The sequence below is a fragment of the Delphinus delphis genome, chromosome 17, assembly GCF_949987515.2.
Source record: "Delphinus delphis chromosome 17, mDelDel1.2, whole genome shotgun sequence".
In the NCBI taxonomy this organism is placed as follows: domain Eukaryota; kingdom Metazoa; phylum Chordata; class Mammalia; order Artiodactyla; family Delphinidae; genus Delphinus; species Delphinus delphis.
Genome location: NC_082699.1, coordinates 3,642,777 through 3,654,598, shown reverse-complemented (window position 1 = coordinate 3,654,598; position 11,822 = coordinate 3,642,777). Strand labels below are relative to the sequence as shown.

Sequence of the window (11,822 nt, the reverse complement as noted above, 5' to 3'; positions counted from 1 at the left end):
GACTAGGAGAAACCTTTGAGGGGGATTTTAAGTAGCAAAGACAGAAAAGCTGGAGAGGCCAAGGAGGAAGGGGCTTAGGAGTGGGTAGCAAAGCGAGATGATTGGCTCTGTTATCCAAGCACACAGCTGTCCAGCTCACTCATTCCACCTGCCCGCCACGTAACTGTCTTCTCCTCTATCTCTGTGAATCCATAACAACACTTTTTAAACCTACTAATTTCATCATTTCTGGCTCTAGTTACAAGACCGTTTTCTAGAAGACCTGATTTTGACTTTCAAGAAAACGACAGATATGTACTGCATTCTACTGAGGTTCCCTTACTGCCTCCCAAGGAGAGGGACTACGGGTCTCCCAAGAGAAGAATCAAACATGAGAATAACTTATTCAAAAGTGGGTGGGATCGTTCCAAAATTCATCATCAGAAAAAGTCTTCTTCTTATTTTTACTAAATAACAGAAAGGGAGGAAAGAAAGAAAGTTCCACGATTCAGTGATTCCCAAGGTTTGGCAGACTAAAACCTGCATTTCTTTTCCACCTAAAGAAGTCCTATTAACATTTGTGGTAAACATGAAATACTTCTATTTGAAAGCAGTTTCAGGATTTACTCAGGTTCACAATACCAATTTTTGCCTTGCAATTGAACATAGGTGGTACATCAACCCTGAGAAAAAATGAACCTGAACTAGCAAAACAGTAACAAGCAAACAACAACAGGTGAGAATGAATAAGATGCAGTTGGGGAGAACTACAGAGCTGGGAAAAGGCAAACACACACACACACACACACACACACACACACAAACACACACACTCGTTCACTCAACATTGACAGCAGTTCTTTTTTAGCAAATACGCAAATCCCTACACAGCTAAGAAACATCTCACTGGGGCAAATTAAAACCTACCTAAAAGTAAGCAACAGCTTCCAAGATCTGGGACCTCTGCCCTGTGCACGGCTGGAGCCCCTGGGTTTCCCTCTCTGGCCAGTGGTGGTGGTCATGCCTCACCAAGTGCTGGGGCAGGACCTGGCACAGGGCAGAAGGGTCACTGGAGCTGGAACAGGTATGACAGGTTTCCACGGGAACCACCACTGAAACAAGTCACCTAGAGTGAGTCACATCCCGGGACCATTCCTCCAGGTCTGCATTTTTAATAGTTCACGTTTCCTAACATTTGCAGGAGTGAACCAGCTGGCCCAGGCCTGGAGCAGGGGTGGTAGGAGAGGGCAGGCCCCCTGAGGCCCCCTGTAGCTGTCTTCCTGGACTCAATGCCACCGTTCCCAAGAATGATGAATGACTTCTTTAAGCCCGGGTCAGATCAACCAGAGACTTTTTAAGACCTGAAGAGTTCTCACCATGTTGTCAAGTGCCTGATGCCATGGGGGGCGGGGGGCGGGGGGGGGGGGGAGTTTAACCAGGCCAAGGATGGAAACTTCTTTTGGAAAACTGAGCACAGTGACTTGCAAGCTCTAAACAAAAGCCTTAGGTTACTCACATTAGCCTGAATAACCCTAATACCATGGGCCAGGTTACAGACACCTCAGTGGAGGAAAGCGAAGGGCAATTCCTTCACAGGCATGCTAAATTTGTTTGGAATCAGGGCAAACTGACCGTCCTCTAGCCAGCGTCTCCCACTCCCCCCAGCCTTGTCCCAATTCTCACTGTTCAACTTCATTAGCAGGATTTAAGATGTCTACCACCCTTTATTGGGAGGAGACTGCTCTTTGCAATTGCTTATACAAAATAGGGCCTCCATAAATGTTTGTTCTAAAGGTCTGTCACATGATATCTGATCCCTCAAGGACCTCTTATCCTGCTTTCATCACTAGCCAGGTGGGTGTGAAAATGAAGTCCCTTCTCTTTGGAGGTGGAGGGTCCTTCCAGATAGCTCAAGGCTGGGTGATGGGTAATGCGCAAAGGAAAACAACGCCTTAACTTGGAACCAGAAATCTGCATCTGATGGGGCCCTCGCTGGGAGCACCTGCTTTCTAAATAGAGGGGAGGGGTTGCAAGGAACCTGTGGGAGGGAAACTCTGAGCTTACACGTTCGCAGGAGCCTTGGGCTGAATTTTGAAACCCGCCAACACTCTTTTCATCTCGCACTTAGTACATTTCAAGTTTGGTTTCTGAGTGAATGAGAATAAATAAGGAACTAAAAATCATCCGATGGCTAGGAGAACAAGGAGAATAGCATTGTTTAAATCCAGAGTGCTCAGAGGTGCACATCACGGCAGCCCGGAGACCTGGTCCCTCAAACGTAGGTGATCCTGGCCAAATTGTGAACCCAAAGAAAAGTTTGGAAATGACTATTAGAGAATCACCTGGAACAATGGAGATTCTGTAAACCCCAGAGCTTTGCCTTCTAGAGAGATGCTAGAGTACAGTGGTCAGAGCAGCTGGCAGACTGCCTGGGTTCAAGTCCAGCCCTACAGCTCTCGGGCAGTGGGTGGTGACACGTCACCTTGTCACTCTGTGCCACAGCGCAACCCTCACCCCTACCGCCCGTCTATAAAGTGAGAGCAACGATGCCCCATACGCTTGGTGGGAGGACTGATTACATTAATATATACCAAGCATTTAGAAACATGCCTGGTGTTATATGTTTTAGGCATTATATGTGCCCCTGCTCGCCGCAACTAGAGAAAGCCCATGCACAGCAACGAACACCCAACGCAGCCAAAAACAAATAAATAAATAAATTTATCTTAAAAAATACATATGGATCACATGTGATTCAGCTATAAAGTTTTGTGTTTTGTTTTGCCTTTTTAAATTCTTTTATTAAAAAAAAACTTGGAGTCCTAAAAAATCTTTTTGCTTTTACATCTTGGTTATGATAAATGGCAAATCAGAAATTGGTTTTGAAAACACAGAAGAAAATTTTAACAATTTTAACAAATCATGGAGGAAAATATATTAATAAAGTTTACTTATATAGTTGAAATTTGAACAAAACACTGAGGCGAGGGGAATTCATTCCAGATAAAATTCTGGGAACTTTCAGATTCCTACGGCTGTTTTCTTCTCAGAGAAGAATTTAATTAGCACCTGAAGACCAGAAGAATCTAGTAAGAAAATATAATTCAACTAAAATACAGGAGACTCGTAGCACAGGGGACTATATCCAATATCCTATGATAAAACATAGTGGAAAAGAATATGAAAAAGTAATGTATATATATTTATAGCTGAATCACTTTGTTGTGCAGCAGAAATTAACACAATACTGTAAAACAACTATGCTTCATAAAAAAAGAAAGAAAGAAAAAATACGATACAGGAGACTCAAGTCTCAGTACTGGCTTCATCACCAACCTGGTGCCTTAGACAAACTATCTTCTGTTTTGTGCCCCAATTTCTTCATGTGGGGATAAAACACATATGGCAAAGTAACTCTGAGAATTAAAACATGGTTTTAATAATTAAAGTTTTAAGTGACCATAAGACGTGTTGTTTTTCTCCATTAATAAAAGAGATTCAGTCACTCTCTTTAAAGATATTTGTAGAAAAAAATTGTGATTTTATAAAAATTCAAGCAAAAGAGAACTTTGTACGCGGGCCTCTCACTGTTGTGGCCTCTCCCGCTGCGGAGCACAGGCTCCGGACGTGCGGGCTCAGCGGCCATGGCTCACAGGCCCAGCCGCTCCGCGGCATGTGGGATCTTCCCGGACCAGGGCACGAACCCGTGTCCCCCGCATCGGCAGGCGGACTCCCAACCACTGCGCCACCAGGGAAGCCCAAAAGAGAACTTTTAAAGTGAAATATAACTGTCCCACCCTCTCCACTCCTCACCTGCAATAACTTTTAATAAAATTCTGCCATCCTGAAATCTCTTTTAAAAAAAAAACACGTAGCAAATCCACTGCTTATTATCTTATAAAATTAAAAATCCAAGCTACCCAGTCCTCTCAGGGCTACTTGAGATGTTGCCTCCCGGGCTAAAAATTTCCGCTGAAGAAAACATAACTCTCAAAAAAAAATTAAAAAATCCAAGCTACCACATGATTATTTTAGCCTATTTCTGCCTGTTATTCTCTTGCCTTAGGGGCAGCTACTTCAGATAGCTTGTTTATTTATTTAACTTAGGACAAGCTAAGGCAGAAGCCAGATGCTTTTCATATGATGTCTTTCAAGCTTCAACTTAACGGCATTTCTCGGGGTGATGTTATCTCTTCTATAGGTTCCTAGAGCACCAAAGACTATTTTTGTATTGTCTGTATATGTGAGAGCTGTCAATTAAAGTATCTGAGCAGATACTTTATTTTTTTGAATTGTATTTTATTGTTTTTTATACAGCAGGCTCTTATTAGTTATCTATTTTATACATATTAGTGTATACATGTCAATCCCAATCTCTCAGTTCATCCCACCACCCCCCGCTCCCCTTTCCCTGAGCAGATACCTTAGACAGGACAGGCATGTCACGTTTTTTCAGAAACCCTTATGTTATTGGAGAATAAAGATGTTTTCCTAAGAATCGGAGGCACTGTCGCTGACACTCTTAACAATTTCTGGGCAGTGGCTTGAAGGAAAGACAGCAGCTCTGGTGTGAGCGGACGCCGCCCTCGTGGCCGGGATGGTGCGCGGCAGGCTCACGCCCAGACCCAGCCGCTGCTGGCAACAGCTTACTCGCTCTCCCCAAGCTGTGATGCCCCATGCACTAGCTCACGGGCAAGGCCACCACCCACCATTCTGTGATCACACTGCCTCGTCACATGACGTTCTTACACGGCAGGCTGGTTCAGAGGAAGAGGATTCTCCTTCTGTAAATGGGATCTGGGAGACCATTTTCATTGCCTACCTTGCTGAGTACAGGGAGTGTGGGCTGGGGGGTAGTTTTTACCGTGAGCTTTTCTTTGGTAGGGGCTATTCATTTTGAAGTAAGCAACTAAAATGAGCGCTGGCTTGAAGTTAGACAGAATTGTTTTTGAGTCTAAATCTGTGATATACACACACATATATGTAACACACAAAAGTAATAACAAAAATCGAATATTCAGTAACATTTATATATCACAAGCTTAATAAAAAGAAATAGAGCATCACAGATCCATTTGAAAACTCCCCATCCCCCAACCCCATTCCCTTCCCTCCCTCCCCAGAGGGAGCTACTAACCTGAATTTGGTAATTATGTATCTTCCCCATCCATGTTTTTACACTTTAACTATTGTTTCTATTCATAAACAATATGGAGTAATATTTGTTTTTTTTAATTTATATATATCGTACCATAAATACCAAAATGAAACACCGAGTCTTGGTAGCTGTTTTAACAATTATAGATAATATATGTAAAGCACTGAATGTTCATCATATTATATTAAATATTGTTGTCTATAAAGCATCTACTTGAAACTAAACAAATTAAACATCTGTCTCAACAGAACTAGGGCCGGGGCCTTCCCTGGTGGCACAGTGGTTGAGAATCTGCCTGCCAATGCAGGGGACGCGGGTTCGAGCACTGGTCCGGGAAGATCTCACACGCCATAGAGCAACTAAGCCCGTGCGCCACAACTACTAAGCCTGTGGTCTAGAGCCCATGAGCCACAACTACTGAGCCCACGCGCCACAACTATTGAAGCCCGCGCTCCTAGAGCCCACGCTCCACAACAGGAGAAACCACTGCAATGAGAAGCCCAAGCACCGCAACGAAGAGTAGCCCCCGCTCGCCACAACTAGAGAAAGCCTGCGCGCAGCAACGAAGACCCAACGCAGCCCAAAATAAATAAATTAAATAAATAATTTTTTTAAAGAAATAGACTTTACGAAAAAAAAAAAAAGAACTAGGGCCGAAAACAGCTCCAGCCACGCTGGCCTCCATGCTGTGCCTCACTGGCCTGTGGCCTTGGCACTGCCGTTCCCTCTTCCTGGAGGTCTCTCCCCCTCTATTCATTACCCTCCCTCCTTCCATCAGCTCAAATAGCAGCCCCGTCGCTCTCTAACTCCTTACTCTGCTTTATTTCCTATGGCCGGATCATGGCCATCTGTCTGTTTCATGTCTGTTTCCCCACTGGAGGGCAGGCTCCCTATGCACACCTTCCACTGGTTCATGCTAGATCCCAGCACCTGGAAGGGGCCCAGCACATAGCAGCTGCTCATCTAGTCCATGCTGATGGCCCGCATCATCTCACAGCCTGTTCGCTGCTCGAGGCCTTCTTAGTTCCAACACGGACAACGCTGCACACTGACAGCCGCTCCCTTCCTAACAAATATCCTCCTATCCTCCTGTGCCTTATACGTCGCAGGTGGTCAGCAAATATCTTATTAATGCGTTTTTCTTAATCAAAAAGCATTCCTTCTGTTAAATATTATATGAAAAAAGCAAGACAAAAAGCTGTATGTATATTTGATGACAAGAATATCAAAAGGTGCTTTTGAAAAACGCTGTAAGGAAATACACAGTACTATATATTTAACATAATACCCAACAAGGACCTACTGTACAGCACAGGGAACTACACTCAGCATTTTGTAATAACCTATATGGGAAAAGAATCTGAAAAAGAATATACACACATATTCATGTATATTCATTCTATATATATATATTCATATATATAGGTGTGTGTATATATATATATATATCTGAATCACTTTGCTGTACACCTGAAATTAACACATTGTAAATCAACTATACTTCAGTAAAAAAATTAATTAATTAAAAAAAACAAAACAAAACACTACGAGGAAGCCAAACAAACTGGTAGCAGGACTGTAGCTGTCTGGGTGTTGTCTCTTGTTCTTTTCTCATAATGTCCTGTGATGTGTCATTATCAATTTTACTTTTTTGGGGGAGGGCAGCAACAAGTTTATATACTTTGATCCAGTAAACCCATGCTAAGGAAGTTACTCTAAGGATTTGCTATTACTTTTAAAGTAAGAAAAAACAGGTACCCAAAAGTAAATTCATTGAGTGCTACAATGTAACGAGTACGTTCAAGTAACCGGGAATATAGTCGTAATTTAACTACTGTGTCTGCCCTCAGAGACAGTGCCATCTATTTGGAAGGGGAAGGCAGAACGTACCAGAGGCAATACGAAGATATTCTGACACCACGTAATCGGCAGCTAAGTGCAGGCGGATCACACGTATTACAGGAGCAACACGGAGCGGGGATGAGTGCGGGCTGTTGCCATCAGGGAAAGCTCTTTGGCAGAGGGAGCTGTGGAGCCGGGGCTTTAGAACTGGGACTGGGGAGAAACAGGGCAGATCTCCGGGCGAGGACTGCCCGCGGTCCTACCATAGGGAATCATTACGTGCCATGGGGACAGTGACAAATGACCCAACTGACGCACAGAGGCTGTGGGAGGGCTTGGGAAGAGTTGGTTCGGGGCAGGAGGGGCGGCACACTAAGAGTGTTTAGAGAGAGCAGCGCTGGGCCATGGCAAAGCCGCTGGACTCGACTGGACAGCGGGAGGTGAGAGTTCAGTCACCCTGCACGTCTGGCCGGACGCAACGACTGGCAGCTCGGAGAACAGAAAGAAAACCTTAAGATCTAGCTTCCTTGTACGTACGAACTCAGAATTTCTCGAGGGGAACAGTCTTCCTCTTTGAATTTACAATCATACAATCGGATTTCACCTTTAAAAATAACCTCTTTCTAGGGACTGCCCCGGCGGTCCAGTGGTTAGAACTCAGCGCTTTCACTGCCAGGGGCCCAGTTCCATCCTTGGTTGGGGAACTAAGATTCCACAAGCCACACAAGCCTCAAGGCGAGGCCTAAATAAACAGATAGATAAAAACCTCTTTCCATATCACTTTTATGTGGAATCTAAAAAATACAACAAACTAGTGAATATAACAAAAAGGAAGCAGACTCACAGATATAGAGAACACACTAGTGGTCACCAGTGGGGAGAGGGGAAGGACATATCCCTATAGAGGGATAGGGGAATAAGGGGTATCAACTATTAGGTATAAAATAAGATACAAGGATATATTGTACCACATGGGGAATATAGCCAATATTTTATAACAACTATAAATGGAGCATAACCTTTAAAAATTGTGAATCACTATATTGTACACCTGTAACTTATATAATATTGTACAGCAACCATACTTCAATTTTTTTAAATTAAAAATAAAAAATAAAAAAACCTCTTTTCCCTGGTACCTTTACTCTCAACTTGTAAGTAAAATAGTTGAGATTCATTCAAACAGAATCTTTATGTATAAATTCACAGCTTTGGTTTCTTACAAACTACTCATTAGAAATTTCCCACGTTTGGGGGAAATTATTTCTTTGCCAAAGTCGAGCCTTATTATTTTGACGTTACTTAGTCATAATCATGTCTACCTAAGTGCTTGTTTTCTTTACAAAATTATAAAATCTTAAAGTCCTTCACTGGATATGGCTAGCTTCCTTTTAGTTAGTAAATGTAAAGTGAAAAATGTATCAAAAGCCTACTTGAAGTAGAGTTCACAAAATAGGCACAGAAAATAGAGCACTATCCGGATACTCTTACTTTATGGAAATATTGTTGCACCAACTATAGTTCCGATAAATTAAAAATTGGAAATGTAGTATTTGGAAATGTGTGTTGGTAATAGACTTGGTATGTATGGTGGTAGCTACAGTTAGGGAGCATCTGCTAAGTGTCCTACACACCAAAGGTTGTTAAGTCCCAACAGGGAGGCATTGTATGAAGATGCAGTGCTAACAGGGCAGGGCAGGCCCATTGTTCAATCCCAGCTGTAACCCAGCTGGGAAACCAGCGCAGGATCAGATAGCCATGGAAATGAGACCGTGCATGATGGCCGATGGCCGTGAAGCTAGGGAAAGGTCACAGGGAGAAGGGGAGATGGTCTCCTCATGGTACCCTCTAGCTTAGGAGAAACCTGAGAGATAACTCCAGAGAACACTTCTCTTGGGTTCAAAGAGAAATCCATTTGAGGAAGTAAGTCTATGCCAACCACAGGGAATGAAATGTGGGCCATGTACTGGAATACGTATCGCGTAATTCAAGAGATGTTAATAATGGAATAGCTTTTCCTGTTTCCTTCTGTTTTAAATTTAATCACTTTAAATGAAATTATGTTTTGAAAAGACACTACTTGCACAGAGAACAGAAGTCAAAGGGAAGGGCAAGACACACTGTGAAAAGTCAGTCCCTTTTCCTATCGGATCGGCCCAACCACACAGTTCTTCCCAAAGCAACCTCTTCTGCCTGTGTCTCCAAGGCTGTAAAGGTAAACGTATGAACACATCTTGTGAGTCCTTTGTAAAGTTGAAGAAACTGCCCATATAAATCCCGTCCCTCTCCTTCTCGCAAGAAGCCTCTCCCTAGGACCCCCTCCTGAAGGCCCCCTCCCCTCTCCTCATCCCTCCTCCCTTCCCCTCTCGCCCCACATCTGCCCCAGAGAGTGTGTCTTACCTGAAGACAAGTGCTCCTGGCTTCTCTCCAGTGCACAGAGTTTAAAACAACGTTGGGGCCACCGAGTTACATTAACCAATGCGCCATCATTTGTTGAAGTAAGAAAGGGGTATGGATAAAGTACACAACACACGATAACATACAATCACTAATTTCTCCACAGTTGCTAAGATTTAGGCCAAAATCAGTTTGCTCGGGGAAGAAGAATAAGACTGAAAACTGTAAAGCCTATTAAAAGGCCTGGAAAACTCGAGAAGAGTAACTCTCTTGTTGAGAGACTTCTGAACCCCTTAAGCCATCAAAAAGCAAGTACTTGTTACATTTTCCTTACTCCCTATTATGTCTGTATTTTCTATTGCCATTCACAGACGCCTGTTGGACAATGTTAATCCCTACCTATGTTTTAAAATCGCGAAGTATTTACAACTTGCAAACCTCTTGGTGCAGATGGATAATCAGAATCGTCCAGCTCTCGCTCCACCATCTTTCTATGCCGCCATAACGGTGGGCATGAATGTCCTGGCTGATGCTCTCAAGACCATCAACAATTCCTAAAAGAGAGGCAGATGCCAGGTTCTTATCAGGCTGTGCTCCAAAATCATCGTCTGGTTTCTAACTGTGATGGTGAAACGTGGTTACACTGGCAAATTTGAAATCACTGATGACCACAGAGCTGGGAAAACTGCTGTGATCTTCACGGGCAGGTTACACAAGTGTGGCACGATCAGTCCCAGATTTGATGTGCAGCTCAAAGATCTAGAAAAAAGGCAGAACAACCTGCTGCCATCTTTTCAGTGTGGTTTCACTGTCCTAACAACCTCAGCTGGCATCATGGACCACGAAGACACAAGTCAAACATACACAGGAGGGAAAATCCTGGGATTCCTTTTCTAGGGATCTAACACATATGTGCAAATAAAATGCCTCAGCGGAAAACAAACAGAATTGTCCAATGTAAGCAACACCTCCCAATTGTACAGCAGGCTGTTCACAGAAAAGTCTTTTATACCACAGTTGGCAGGGTTCCAGGCACTTAGGCAAAACACCCTGGGGAACATAGAAGATAATATTTGTCCAGGTCATATTCCCCTTGATATTAAAAACCTTCAATATTTCAAGGAAACTACATCTCATCTATTCTTAATCCAATTTTCCCCCTGAATTCAGTTGTCTTGTTAAACTGTGATGCCCAGAAGATCTTTGTTAGTGTCCTAAGGCTGCACTGCCCAATATGATAGAAACAGTTATATGTGGCTATTTAAACTTAAATTAATTAAAATTTAATACGATTTAGAATTGTTCTTCAGTAATGCTGGCCACATTAAAAGTGCCCAGTAGCCATGTGTGGCTGGTGGCTACCGTATGACACAGCACAGATATTCATCGTCATGGAAAGTTCTATTAAGCAGCATTACTCAAAAGGCAAATTTTTATTTTTCCTTCTTCTTTTAACCGGGAAGTTACATTTTGGCATAAAGTAAATGAATTTTCAAAAAGCTAGAGGTTACCAGATAGTTTGAAACGGCAGATTCAGTCTCAAAATCTAAACCAAAATAATTCCAAATATCAGTTACCAAAGCAAATGAAAATAAACTAATACAAGACTTCTCTGCCCACTTCTGCTGGCTGAACACCAAGTCATCTTTCAAGATTCAGCTCTGGGACTTCTCTGGTGGTCCAGTGGCTAAGTCTCCACACTCCCATTGCAGGGGCCCCAGATTCGACCCTGGTCAGGGAACTAGATCCCACATGCCGCAACTAAAAGATCCCACATGCCGCAACTAAAAGATCCCACATGCCGCAACTAAAGGATCCCACATGCCGCAACTAAAGGATCCCACATGCCGCAACTAAGACCCAGCGCCCAGCGCAGCCAAATAAATAAATAAATATTAAAAAAAAAAAAAAAGATTCAGCTCTCCCTGAAAGGCCTTCGTGACTCTGCTTAACTCCCATGGGCCACCAGAAAAATGATCACTATCGTGCTCACTGAATTCTGCACGTGGGTCCAGCAAGGCTCCCAAATAAAAATATTTTTTATCTACTTAATTGTCTCTACCTCTGTCTCTAGATGTTTAAGAGCATGGACCTTAGCCCACTGGTCATTATAACCCCAGTCTGCACATACCTAGTAGGGAACATAATAAAAACTAAACCAAGGCACTGGCTACATCATGTACTGGGCACCAGTTTGTGCCAGGAATAGGACTAGTGCTAATTTCTGGGGTTGTGGATTGACTACAAGAAGTCAGACCCACCCTCAACGAGCTCATAACCAGGCAATTATTTTCTTACAACTGATTTGAAGTGTTATATGGACTCACTTAGTAGGATTCTGCTCTGCTAGAGGAATAAGGAGTCTTCCAAAAATAAAAGAGTTCTTAAAATTAATATGTTCCAAAGTAAGGAAAGTCTGAGAAATTGACATGGCCAAGACAGCCTG

At 43.0% G+C, this 11,822-nt stretch overlaps 1 pseudogene; it reads left to right on the top strand.

Moving 5' to 3' along the window:
* Positions 1 to 9,889: 9,889 nt before the first annotated feature.
* Positions 9,890 to 10,273, top strand: LOC132440167 (small ribosomal subunit protein uS8-like; annotated as a pseudogene).
* Positions 10,274 to 11,822: the final 1,549 nt, after the last annotated feature.